Below are 14,521 nucleotides of genomic sequence, written 5' to 3' on the forward strand. Positions count from 1 at the left end.
CTTCTCCAATATTCAGGTAGACAGTGGTAGCACTGGGATTAGAAACTGTCAGTTTGGCTGTAGAGTCTAGCCATTGTGTTGAGCTGCCTCAGAAAAACAGCTGGCACTTAGATATTACATATAAGTGCTAGGTGCCCTTCCTTCTTTCCTTCCTTCCTTCCTCTCTCTCTTCTTTCTTTCTTTCTTTCCTTTCTTTCTTTCTTTTTTCCTTTCTTTTCTTTCTTTCTTTTTCCAGACAAAGTCTCTCTCTGTCACCCAGGTTGAGTGCAATGGTGCAATCTCAGCTAACTTCAACCTCCACCTCCCAGGTTCAAGAGATTTTTCCTACCTCGGCCTCCCTAGTAGCTTGTACTACAGGTGCACGTCACCACACCCAACTAATAAGGCACTTTTCCCAAGGGCTGTACATATATTAAGTGGTTTAACCCTCATAATAATCCTGTAAGTACATATTATTATTAGTCCCATTTTACAGATGTGAAAACTGAGCCATGGGTTAAGTAATTTGCCCACAGTTACACAGCTAGTATGCTTCAGAAGCAGAATCTGAATCCTGGCAATCTGGTGACAAAAGATCCCTTGCTTGGCCAAACTTTAGTCAGGCTTCTTTTTTTTATTTTTTTTATTTTTGAGAGGAGTCTTGCTCTCTCCCCCAGGCTGGAGTGCAGTGGCGCGATCTCGGCTCATTGCAAGCTCCGCCTCCCGGGTTCACGCCATTCTCCTGCCTCAGCCTCCCGAGTAGCTGGGACTACAGGCGCCCGCCACCATGCCAGGCTAATTTTTTCTATTTTTAGTAGAGACGGGGTTTCACCGTGTTAGCCAGGATGGTCTCGATCTCCTGAACTCGTGATCCGCCCGCCTCGGCCTCCCAAAGTGCTGGGATTACAGGCGTGAGCCACCGCGCCCAGCCTAGTCAGGCTTCTTAACCTTCTGCTAAGCCCATTTGTCCACTTTCTTGTAAAATCCCGTTTTAGCAAAGAACCCTGCTGGGTGAATTTGACAAGAACTGCCCTCATCCATGGTATCTGATCATCTTCAATACCTGATCAGGTTCCTCATTCTCCCTGTTCCCCAGGTGATATCTGGTCACCCTGGCCTGTCTTCAGGAAACATCCTGTTAGTTTGGTTTAGCTTGAATCCTCTTTACCCCTGACATTTCTTCTTTGTAAATTTCTATCCACTGACTCCCACTCTGCTCCTTGGCTATAATTCCCACTGTGATGTTATTGAAGTTGAGCCCAATCTCTCTTTCCCACTGCAAGACCTCATTGTGGTGGTCCCTCTGCCTATCGCAGTGGTACTGAATAAAATCTTCCTAACTGTGCTTCAACAGGTATCACTGAGTAATTTTTTTCTTTTTACACTGGCTATAGATAATGCCCCAACCACTGGTTTTTGCTTCTTTACAAATTTATTAATATTAAAAAATTTTAAATATATTTAATTCTGGCCGGGCACGGTGGCTCACATCTGTAATCCCAGCACTCTGGGAGACTGAGGCCGGTGGATCATTTCAGGTCGAGACCAGCATGACCAACATGATGAAACCCTGTCTGTACTAAAAAAAAACAACAAAAAAAAACCAAAAAAAAAACCAGGTAGGTAGTGCACACCTGTAATCTCAGCTACTCTGGGAGGCTTAGGCAGGAAAATCGCTTGAACCTGGCAGGCAGATGTTGCAGTGAACTGAAATCGTGCCACTGCACTCCAGCCTGGGTGACAAAGAGAGACTCCGTCTCAAAAAAAAAAAAAAAATTTTGCATATATATATATATATATATATATATATATTTTAATCCAATTAATGTTAAGTAAGGCCAGGTGTGGTCGCTCATGCCTGTAACCTCAACATTTTGGGAGGCTGAGGCAGGAGGATCACTTGAGCCCAGGAATTCAAGACTCCATCTCTACAAAAAATAAAAAAAAACAATTTTTAGAAGAAACGTTAAGTAACATATAACATGTAAAATATCTTAATTATATTATATGATGTGTTTGCTTCTAGAATATAATATACTAATGAAATATATTATTTGAATAGCAATGTGTTTATTACAAGAAATCTTTCAGGACTCACTGGAGTTTTATTTACATTACTGCAAAAGCCAATGTTAGTTCAATCATTTTCTTGTGAAGATGTATATGACAACAGATTGAACTTTCTCCTTAAATATCACTCTCCAAGATTATGTCTCAGGAAAATATTATTTTCACTACTGAGAAAGTTGATATTACAACTGTGTTTGTGCTATTGGTAGAGAAATTTTAGGTGCTTAAAAATTTTTTAGATATGTTACAGTGGACTTTTCAGGGTCAAACATCTTCATATAAGAATGTTTAAAATATATTTGGCTTTACTAGAGGTTTTTCTAAGTGTAACTACAATATTTATATTTTGAACTGGAAGCTTATAAAACCGCTTAATATATGATCAGAGATGAAACCTTTACAACTGTGGAGTTTATTAAAAAGCTTTTTTTTATAATAAATACAACACATTAACATACTTGGCTGTGGGGTATGCACATAGAGTTGCTTTCCCTTTTTAATATCTAAAGATGCAGATTTGCAAGGGCACTCAGAGTTAGTGATGCAGTATGATCGTAGAGAAATAAGAATTTTGCCTTTGGGGACCCTCTCTGATTTTTAGAGATATTGAACTTTGACCTTCTCAACAACTAATTCAACTAATTCACACTATATTAAATGTTCACATGTACTGAATAAGTTTTTCCATTGGCATCTTTTCCATTGGAATCCTATAAGCTCTACAAGGATAAATAAAAAATCTTATCTCAGAGGCATGTGTTAGATTCTTTAAGTGGCACTAATAAGAACTAGTAGAAATAAAATGTAATTGATTAAAAAATGCAGAGAGACAAAAGTGGAGGCAAGAAAGAATAGGAAGACTAAGGAAAAGAAATGAATCGTGTCAAATAGAAAATTAACAGAAATGAGGAAAACTTGGAAAAGGTCGATGGAAAAGGCAATATCCATAGAAATGAAAGGAGGAAAATATAAGAAAAAACATAACAGGAGAAGAAAAGTGAAGGAAAAGTTGACATAAAATAATAAGGTCAATAGAAACCAGAGTAAAATTTTGAGGAAGATCAGAAGATAAAAATAACATTTTTATTTTATTTTATTTTATTTTTTTGAGATGGAGTCTCACTCTGTCGCCCAGGCTGGAGTGCAGTGGTACATCTCAGCTCACCGCAACCTCCACCTCCCGGGTTCAAGTGATTCTCCTGCCTCAGCCTCCTGAGTAGCTGGGACTACAGGCACAGGCCACCGCACCCAGCTAACTTTTGTATTTTTTAGTGGAGATGGGGGTCTCACCATGTTGGCCAGGCTGGTCTCGAACTCCTAATCTCAGGTGATCCACTTGCTTTGGCCTCCCAAAGTGCTGGGATTACAGGTGTGAGCCACCGCGCCTGACTAAAACACATTTTTTTTTTTTTTTGAGACCGAGTTTCGCTCACGTAGCCCAGGCTGGAGTGCAGTGGTGTGGTCTCGGCTCACTGCAACCTCCGCCTCCCAGGTTCAAATAATTCTTCTGCCTCAGCCTCCCAAGTAGCTGGGATTACAGGCGCCTGCCACCACACCCAGCTAATTTTTGCATTTTTAGTAGAAACGGGGTTTTGCCATGTTGGCCAGGCTGGTCTTGAACTCCTGACCTCATGATCCACCCATCTCGGCCTCCCAAAGTGCTGGGATTATAGGTGTGAGCCACCACTCCTGGCCCAAAACAACATATTTTAAACAAAAGCTTTCTAACAAGAAAATAAAAATTACCCCCTGAGAATGGCAATATTGAATACTGAAACAGCTCTACATATAAAATACTTATTCTATTATGTAGTAAGCAGATACACTTTGTACCAAAGGAAAATCATCATATAGACCTCTAGGGCTTTGGAGCAAATCCATGCCCTTTTCTGCAAATAATTATTTGAGCTTTTCAGAAACAGCTGTCGTCTGGCTATTTAGCCCGGGGTAGAGACTGAATGCCTAACTATGGGACATCAAGTGGCAATGTTAACTGAGCTTCCCTTTATGAAATGGGTGCTATCTGAACCACCAAGCCATAAGGTTGGGTACACATGAAAGCAATCTGTCCTCAAGTGGAAATGGCATATATCAGACTTATGCAGAAATGGGAAATAGGTAATTCCATGAAGAGTCCTTCAACAGTGACTGCTCCTCTCTCAACTCATATCTATTATTTTATAAGGAGTTTCTTACAACTGATTGATTGAGGGGGGAAAATCCCAGGCCTGGTATGCAAATGGTTCTACATGATATGCTGTTACCAACCAGAGGTGGATGGTTACATCATTACAGTCCCAATGAGAGGTGGCCTTGAAGGGCAGTAGTAGAGGGAAATTCTCCTAATGAGCATAAATTAGAGCAACATGTTTGGTTGTCCACCTTATCTGGACTGAAACATGGTCAGAAGTATGGATCAGCACTGATTCATGGGCAGTTGCTAACATTTGGGCTGGATGATCAAGGACTCAGAGAGGACAAGATTGGAAGATTGATGCAAGAAGATCTAAGGAAGAGGTATGTGGGCGGACCTTTCAGGATGGTTGAAACATTCCATGTGAATATATTTGTGTCCCATGTAGATACTCACAAAAGGGCACCATCCGATAAGGAAACTTTTAATGATCAGGTGAACAAAATGACTCATTCTCTTGATGTCAGTCAGCCACTTTAACCAGCCACCCTAGTGATTTCTCAATGGACCCATGTGCAAACTGGTCATGTTGTCCAGAATAGAGGCTCTGCATGGGCTCAGCAATATGATGTTCTCACAAAGGCTGGCCTTGTAGCCCAGCTACATTGCTACTGCTAACAATACTAACTGGCCAACAGCACAAACTAACACTGGGTCTCCAATTTGCCACCCTTCCTTGGAGAGACAAGTCAGCCAGCCACCTGGTGGTCAGTTGATTATATTGGACTGTTTCCCTCATGGAAGCGGACAGAGATCTTTTCACTGGAATGGACACATATTCTGGATATGGACTTGCCTTCCCTGCCTATAATGCTTGCACCACTATGCATGGACTCACAAAATGCCTTATTCATTTCAACTATATTCTGCACAACAGTGCGTGTGATTATTTCACAGCAAAAGAAATACAACGATGGGATTATGCCCATAAAATTTACAGGTCATACCATGTATTCCTTCACCTAGAAACATCTGGCCTAGTAGAAAAGTATAATGGCTTACTGAAGACTCAGTTGGTTTAAAGACAATGTCCTGAAAGAAAGCCATGCTATCTTACAAGATGCAGTGTGTGTTTTGAATCAGAGACCAATATGTGGTGCTGTCTTTCCCACAGCCAGAATAAATACAGGAATCAAGAGATGGAAATGGGGCTGGGCACGGTGGCTCATGCCTGCAATCCCAGCACTTTGGGAGGCCAAGGTGGGTGAATCACTTGAGGTCAGGAGTTTGAGACCAGCCTGGGCAACATGGTGAAACCCCGTCTCTACTAAAAATACAAAAGCTAGCCATGTGTGGTGGTGCATGCTTGTAATCCCAGCTACTCAGGAGGCTGAGGCAGGAGAATCGCTTGAACCCAGGAGCCAGAGGTTTCAGTGAGCTGTGATTGTGCCACTGCACTCCAGTCTGGGTGACAGAGAAAGACTCCATCTCAAAAAAAAAAAAAAAAAAAAAGAGGATAAGTTCCAAGACGGCCGAATGGGAATAGCTCTGGTCTGCAGCTCCCAGTGAGATGGACGCAGACGTGGGTGATTTCTGCATTTCCAACCAAGTGTAAACAAAGAGGCCTGGAAGCTCGAACTAGGTGGAGCCCACCGCAGCTCAGCAAGGCCTACTGCCTTGCTGTAGATTCCACCTCTGTGGGCAGGGCATATCAGAACGAAAGGCAGCAGACAATTTCAGCAGACCTAAACGTCCCTGTCTGACAGCTCTGAAGAGAGCAGCGGTTCTCCCAGCATGGCGTTCAAGCTCTGAGAACGGACAGACTGCCTCCTCAAGTGGGTCCCTGACCCCCGTGTAGCCTGACTGGGAGACACCTCCCAGTAGGGGCCAACAGACACCTCATACAGGTGGGTGCCCCTCTGGGACAAATCTTCCAGAGGAAGGGTCAGGCAGCAATATTTGCTATTCTGCAGCCTCCACTGGTGATACCCAGGCAAACAGGGTCTGGAGTGGACCTCCAGCAAACTCCAACAGACCTGCAGCTGAGGGGCCTGACTGTTAGAAGGAAAACTAACAAACAGAAAGGAATAGCATCAACATCAAAAAAAAGCACATCCACACCAAAACCCCATCTGTAGGTCACCAACATCAAAGACCAAAGGTAGATAAAACCACAAAGATGGAGATAAACCAGAGCAGAAAAGCTGAAAATTCCCAAAACCAGAGCACGTCTTCTCCACCAAAGGATTGCAGCTCCTCGCCAGTAAGGAACAAAACTGGATGGAGAATAAGTTTGATGAATTGACAGAAGTAGGCATCATAAGGTCGGTAATAACAAACATCTCTGAGCTAAAGGAGCATGTTCTAACCCATCACAAGGAAGCTTAAAAACCTTGAAAAAAGGTTAGACGAATGGCTAACTAGAATAAACTGTGTAGAGAAGATCTTAAATAACCTGATGGAGCTGAAAACCACAGCATGAGAACTTTGTGACACATGCACAAGTTTTAATAGCTGATTTGATGAAGTGGAAGAAACAGTATCAGTGATTGAAGATCAAATTAATGAAAAAAAGCAAGAAGACAAGATTAGAGAAAAAAGAGTGAAAAGAAATGAACAAAGCCTCCAAGAAATATGGGACTATGTGAAAAGACCAAATCTACATTTGATTGGTGTTCCTGAAGGTGACGCAGAGAATGGAACCAAGTTGGAAAACACACTTCAGGATATTATCCAGGAGAACTTCCCCAACCTAGCAAGGCAGGCCAACATTCAAATTCAGGAAACAGAGCGAACACCACAAAGATACTCATCGAGAAGAGGAACCCCAAGACACATAATTGTCAGATTCACCAAGGTTGAAATGAAGGAAAAAATTTTAAGGGCAGCCAGAGAGAAACGTCAGGTTACCCACAAAGGGAAGCCCATCAGACTAACAGCGGATCTCTCAGCAGAAACCCTACAAGCCAGGAGAGAGCAGGGGCCAATATTCAACATTCTTAAAGAAAAGAATTTTTAACCCAGAATTTCATATCCAGCCAAACTAAGCTGAAGGAGAAATAAAATCCTTTACAGACAAGCAAATGCTGAGAGATTTTGTCACCACCTGGCCTGCCTTACAAGAACTCCTGAAGGAAGCACAAAACATGGAAAGGAACAACCAGTACCAGCCACTGCAAAAACATGCCAAATTGTAAAGACCATCAATAATATGAAGAAACAGCATCAATTAATGGGCAAAATAACCAGCTAACATCATAATGACAGGATCAAATTCACACATAACAATATAACCTTAAATGTAAATGGGCTAAATGCCCAAATTAAAAGACACAGACTGGCAAATTGGATAAAGAGTCAAGACCCATTGGTGTGCTGTATTCAGGAGACCCATCTCACGTGCAAAGACACACGTAGGCTCAAAATAAAGGGATGGAGGAAGATCTACCAAGCAAATGGAAAGCAAAAAAAAGCAGGGGTTGCAATCCTAGTTTCTGATAAACTAACAAAGATCAAAAGAGACAAAGAAGGCCATTACATAATGGTAAAGGGATCAATTCAACAAGAAGAGCTAACTATCCTAAATATATATGCACCCAATACAGGAGCACACAGATTCATAAAGCAAGTCTTTAGAGAACTACAAAGAGACTTAGACTCCCAAACAATAATAATGGGAGACTTTAACATCCCACTGTCAATATTAGACAGATCAATGAGACAGAAGGTTAACAAGGATGTCCAGGACTTGAACTCAACTCTGGACCAAGCAGACCTAATAGACATCTACAGAACTCTCCACCCCAAATCAAGAGAATATACATTTTTCTCAGCACCACATCGCACTTATTTTAAAATTGACCATATAATTGGAAGTAAAACACTCCTCGGCAAATGCAAAAGAACAGAAATCACAACAAACTGTCTCTCAGACCACAGTGCAATCAAATTAGAACTCAGGATTAAGAAACTCACTCAAAACCACACAACTACATGGAAACTGAACAATCTGCTCCTGAATGACTACTGGGTGAATAACTAAATGAAGGAAGAAATAAAGAAGTTCTTTGAAACGAATGAGAACAAAGACACAATGTACTAGAATCTCTGGGACACATTTAAAGCAGTGTGTAGAGGGAAATTTATAGCTCTAAATGCCCACAAGAGAAAGCAGGAAAGATCTAAAATCAACACCCTAACATCACAATTAAAAGAACTAGAGAAGCAAGAGCAAATAAATTCAAAAGCTAGCAGAAGGCAAGAAATAACTAAGATCAGAGCAGAACTGAAGGAGATAGAGACACAAAAAAACCTTCAAAAAATCAATGAATCCAGGAGCTGTTTTTTTTTTAAATCAACAAAATAGACAGCTAGCAAGACTAATAAAGAAGAAATGAGAGAAGAATCAAATAGATGCAATAAAAATGATAAAGGGGATATCACCACCGATCCCACAGAAATACACTACCATCAGAGAATACTATTAAAAACTCTATGCAAATAAACTAGAAAATCTAGAAGGAATGGATAAATTCCTGGACACATACACCCTCCCAAGACTAAACCAGGAAGAAGTTGAATCTCTGAGTAGACCAATAACAGGTTCTGAAATTGAGGCAATATTTAATAGCCTACCAACCAAAAAAAGTCCAGGACAAGACAGATTCACAGCTGAATTCTACCAGAGGTACAAAGAGGAGCTGGTACCATTCCTTCTGAAACAATTACAATCAACAGAAAAAGAGGGAATCCTCCCTAACTCATTTTATGAGGCCAGCATCATCCTGATACCAAAGCCTGGCAGAGACACAACAAAAAAAGAGAATTTTAGGCCAATATCCCTGATGAACATCAATGTGAAAATCCTCAATAAAATACTGCCAAACCAAATCCAGCAGCACATCAAAAAGCTTATCCACCACGATCAAGTGGGCTTCATCCCTGGGATGCAAGGCTGGTTCAACATATGCAAATCAATTAACAAAATCCATCACTTAAACAGAACCAATGACAAAAACCAAATGATTATCTCCATAGATGCAGAAAAGGCCTTTGACAAAATTCAACAACCCTTCATGCTAAAAACTCTCAATAAACTACGTATTGATGGAACGTATCTCAAAATAATAAGAACTATTTATGACAGACCCACAGCCAATATCATACTGAATGGGCAAAAACTGAAAGCATTCCCTTTGAAACCCAGCACAAGACAAGGATGCCCTCTCTCACCACTCCTATTCAATATAGTGTTGGAAGATCTGGCCAGGGAAATCAGGCAAGAGAAAGAAATAAAGGGTATTCAATTAGGAAAAGAGGAAGTCAAATTGTCTCTGTTTGCAGATGACATGATTGTATATTTAGAAAACCCCAGCGTCTCAGCCCAAAATCTCCTTAAGCTGCTAAGCAACTTCAGCAAAGTCTCAGGATACAAACTCAACGTGCAAAAATCACAAGCATTCCTATACACCGATAACAGACAAACAGAGAGCCAAATCATGAGTGAACTCCCATTCACAATTACTGCAAAGAGAATAAAATACCTAGGAATTCAACTTACAAGGGATGTGAAGGGCCTCTTTAAGGTAAACTACAAACCACTGCTCAATGAAATAAAAGAGGACACAAACAAATGGAAGAACATTCCATGCTCATGGTTAGAAGAATCAATATCATGAAAATGGCCATACTGCCCAAGGTAATTTATAGATTCAATGTCATCCCCATCAAGCTACCAATGGCTTTCTTCACAGAATTGGAAAAAACTACTTTAAAGTTCATATGGAACCAAAAAAAGAGCCCACATAGCCAAGACAATCCTAAGCAAAAAGAAAAAAGCTAGAGGCATCATGCTACCTGACTTCAAACTATACTACAAGGCTTCAGTAACCAAAACAGCACGCTACTGGTACCAAAACAGATATATAGACCAATGCAACAGAACAGAGTCCTTGGAAATAACACCACACATCTATAATCATCTGATCTTTGACAAAACTGACAAAAACAAACACCGGGGAATGGATTTCCTATTTAATAAATGGTGCTGGGAAAACTGGCTAGCCATACGTAGAAAGCTGAAATTGGATCCCTTCCTTACACCTTATATAAAAATTAACTCAAGATGGATTAAATACTTAAATGTAAGACCTAAAACCATAAAAACCCTAGAAGAAAACCTAGGCAATACCATTCAAGACACAGGCATGGGCAAGGACTTCATGACTAAAACACCAAAAGCAATGGCAAAAAAAAAGCCAAAATAGACAAATGGGATCTAATTAAACTAAAGAGCTTCTGTACAGCAAAAGAAACTATCATCAGAGTGAACAGGCAACCTACAGAATGGGAGAAAATTTTTGCAACCTACTCATCTGACAAAGGGCTAATATCCAGAATCTACAAAGAACTTAAACAAATTTACAAGAAAAAAACAAGCAACCCCATCAAAAAGTAGGCAAAGGATATGAAAAGACACTTCTCAAAAGAAAACATTTATGCAGCCAACAGACATATGAAAAAATGCTCATCATCACTGATCATCAAAGAAATGCAAATCAAAATCACAATGAGACACCATCTCATGCCAGTTAGAATGGTGATCATTATCAGGAAACAACAGATGCTGGAGAGGATATGGAGAAATAGGAACACTTTTACACTGCTGGTAGGAGTGTAAATTAGTTCAACCATTGTGGAAGATAGTGTGGTGATTCCTCAAGGATCTAGAACTAGAAATACCATTTGACCCAGCCATCCCATTACTGGGTATATACCCAAAGGACTATAAATCATGCTGCTATAAAGACACATGCACACGTATGTTTATTGTGTCACTATTCAGAATAGCAAAGACTTGGAACCAACCCAAATGTCCATCAATGATAGACTGGATTAAGAAAATGTGGCACATATACACTGTGGAATACTATGCAGCCATAAAAAAGGATGAGTTCATATTCTTTGCAGGGACATGGACGAAACTGGAAACCATAATTCTCAGCAAACTATCACAAGGACAGAAAACCAAACACCGCATGTTCTCACTCATAATTGGAAGTTGAACAATGAGAACACATGGACACAGGGAGGGGAACATCACACACCAGGGCCTGTAAGGGGGTGGGGAGCTGGGGGAGGGATAGCATTAGGAGAAATACCTAATGTAAATGAAGAGTTGGTGCAGCAAACCAACATTGCACATGTATACCTATGTAACAAACCTGCAGGTTATGCACATGTATCCGAGAACTTAAAGTATATACATAAAAAAGAGAGAGATGGAAATGGGAGTGGCTTTTCTCACTATTATGCCTATTTGCAGAAATTTTGCTTTCCATACCCATAACATTGCACTTTACTAACCTGAAGGTCTTGATTCCCAGAGTAGAAATGCTTTCACAAAAGGCCACAACAATTGAACTGGACGATGAAATTGACACTTGGATATTTAGTACTCCTCATGCCATCAAACTAAAGATAAATAAGGACATTGCTATATTGGATGGGGAGACTGAACCAGATTCAAGGCAAAATTGGGTTACTGATATGCTGCAAGGATAAAAATGACTATGTCAGAGAAATGCAAATCAAACCCACAATGAGATACCATCTCATGCCATTCAGAATGGCAATTATTAAAAAGTCCAGAAATAACAGATGCTGGTGAGGTTCCGGAGAAGAAGGAATGCTTTTACACTGTTGGTGGGAGTGTAAATTAGTTTAACCATTGCAGAAGACAGTGTGGCAATTCCTCAAAGATCTAGAGGCAGAAATATTATTTGACCCAGCCATCCCATTACTGGGTATATACCCAAAGGCATATAAATCATTATATTATAAAGATACATGCATGCTTATGTTCATGGCAGCACTACTCACAATAGCAAAGACATGGAATCAACCCAAATGCCCATCAATGATAGACTAGAGAAAGAATATGTGGTACATATACGCCATGGAATACTATGTGCCATAAAAAGGAACGAGATCATATCCTTTGCAGGGACATGGTTGGTTCTAGAAGCTGTTATTGTCAGCAAACTAATGCTGGAACAGAAAACCAAACACATATGTTCTCACTTATAAGTGGGAGCTGAATTATAATAACACATGGACACAGGGAGGGGAACAACACACACTGGGGCCTGTTGGAGTGGGGATTACTGGGCAGGAGAGCATCAGGAACAATAACAAATAGATGCTGGACTTAATACCAAGGTGGTCTGAGCAGGAAACCACCATGGCACACATCTACTTATGTAGCAAACCTGCATACCCTGCACATGTACCCTGGAACTTAAAATAAAAGCTGAAGGGAAAAAAATCACTATGTCTTCAGCCTAGGGTATTCTTCAGAGAACCTCTTAGTACTTCAATGTCCAATAGTAAAAGTTAATGAAGACTTCAGTAACCAAACCAAGTCAGGACTACTGAGCATTTAGACACTTCAGGAATGAAGGTTTAGGTCACCTCATCAGGTAAAGAATTCAGCGTTGCTAAGGGCTTGACTAAGTAAGGAGTAACAAGGAATGGTTAGTGGGTCACAGTTATAACTAACAACCGTGGTCCCATGACTGGTTACAGAAAGGAGGACGTAGCAGCTACATATATTTTCTTCATTGCTTATGTGTGTGCATGTATGTGTGTGCATTTGTATGAACTATTTTATTCTTCCTCTTTTTCCTTTTATTACTCAATACAAGTTTTGTTGGAGGTTAAACTATAACGTTTAGTATTTCGGTAACAGAAAACCAGCTAAGACTGTGGGTGAATTTAAGGAGTTATTAAAATAGTGTGGAGATGGACGGTGTGATTGCCTGCCACAGTGGATATAATGACTGCTGGGGCATAGTGTCTCCTCATTTTAGGGGAGGATGAGAATGTCTTTGTATATGGGATAGTTGCATCTAGGGGAATGGTAGAAATGTCTCATTGTATAGAAGTTTAAATATGTATAGAAAAGTTTGTGTAATGCTGAGTGGTCAAAGAGGTCATCATCTCTCAGCCCCACCCCACCCTCCATGCTACACTCGGCTTTGTGATGGGAGCTAGTACTCCGCTAATACTCTGGGACCCCATTTCCACTTTGTTCTCTTACTCAGCCAAGGGGTACCAGCAGGAGGCTGCACAGCTAGAGAAAAAAGGGACTTGCTTTTTTTTTTTTTTTCTGAGACGGAGTCTCACTCAGCTTTCCAGGCTGGAGTGCAGTGCAGTGGTGTGATCTCGGCTCACTGCAACCACCGTCTCCCAGGTTCAAGCGATTCTCCTATCTCAGCCTCCCGAGTAGCTGGGATTACAGGCACCCACCATCATGCCTGGCTAATTTTTGTATTTTAGTAGAGACAGGGTTTCACCATGTTGGCCAGACTGGTCTTGAACTCCTGACCTCAGGTGATCCACCCTCCTTGGCCTCCTAAAGTGCTGGGATTGCAAGCATGAGCCACTGCACCTGGCTGGGACTTGCTTTTCTTCTGTTTGCTTCTTGTTGGCTTTTTGTTGGTGTCCAGTCCTCTCCCTGCTCCTCCAAGCATCGCTACAGCAGCAGCAGTTCCTTTCTTTGGCAGAGGCAGAATCCACTTTACACTTTTCCCGGTATTTGCAGAACCAGCTGAATAAGACCTTGTCAGAGACACCAGCATCAGTGGGCCACAGTGCTGCCCTTTCAGAGGTGTGGGGTAAAGTCTTGAAACAATGTCTCCCAGTTCCCTGTTCAAGGTTGTCCTTCATTAATGAATCTTATGTTCCCATCACACTAATTCCTGGATTTGGGAAAGGGGGATGAGAGTTAATGTGTAGACAGGAGAGGCTACTTTGAATCTAGTGCTGGGCTGGTTTGGAGTAAAGAGGAAATGCAGGAGGAACGGAGCACTGGTTGGTGGCGCCATTAGTTAAGGTGAGACCATGGGATAATATAGAGAGCTATCAGAAAGCGGTGGTAAAAATGGGGGGAAGGGTACAATATAGGGGGACAGAGGAGAAGAGCAAGGAAGGAACAAAAGGCTAGAGGCAAATGGTAAAAAACAGACAATACTGTGCTGAAATGAAGTTGAGAGACTGGGCCAGGCATACTGGCTCATGCATCTAAATCCTAGCACTTTGGGAGGCTGAGGTGAGTGGATCACTTGGGCTTAGGAGTTTGAGACCAGCCTGGGAAACATGGTGAAACCCCATCTTTACCAAAAGTACAAAAATTAGCCGGGAGTGGTGGCGTGCACCTGTGGTCCCAGCTACGTGGGAGGCTGAGGTGGGAGGATTGGTGGAGCCTGGGAAGTTAGGGCTGCAGTGAGGCATGATTGTGCCACTGCACTCCAGCCTGGGTGACAGAGCAAGACCCTG

This window comes from Pan troglodytes, chromosome 10 (assembly GCF_028858775.2).
Source record: "Pan troglodytes isolate AG18354 chromosome 10, NHGRI_mPanTro3-v2.0_pri, whole genome shotgun sequence".
NCBI classification, from domain to species: domain Eukaryota; kingdom Metazoa; phylum Chordata; class Mammalia; order Primates; family Hominidae; genus Pan; species Pan troglodytes.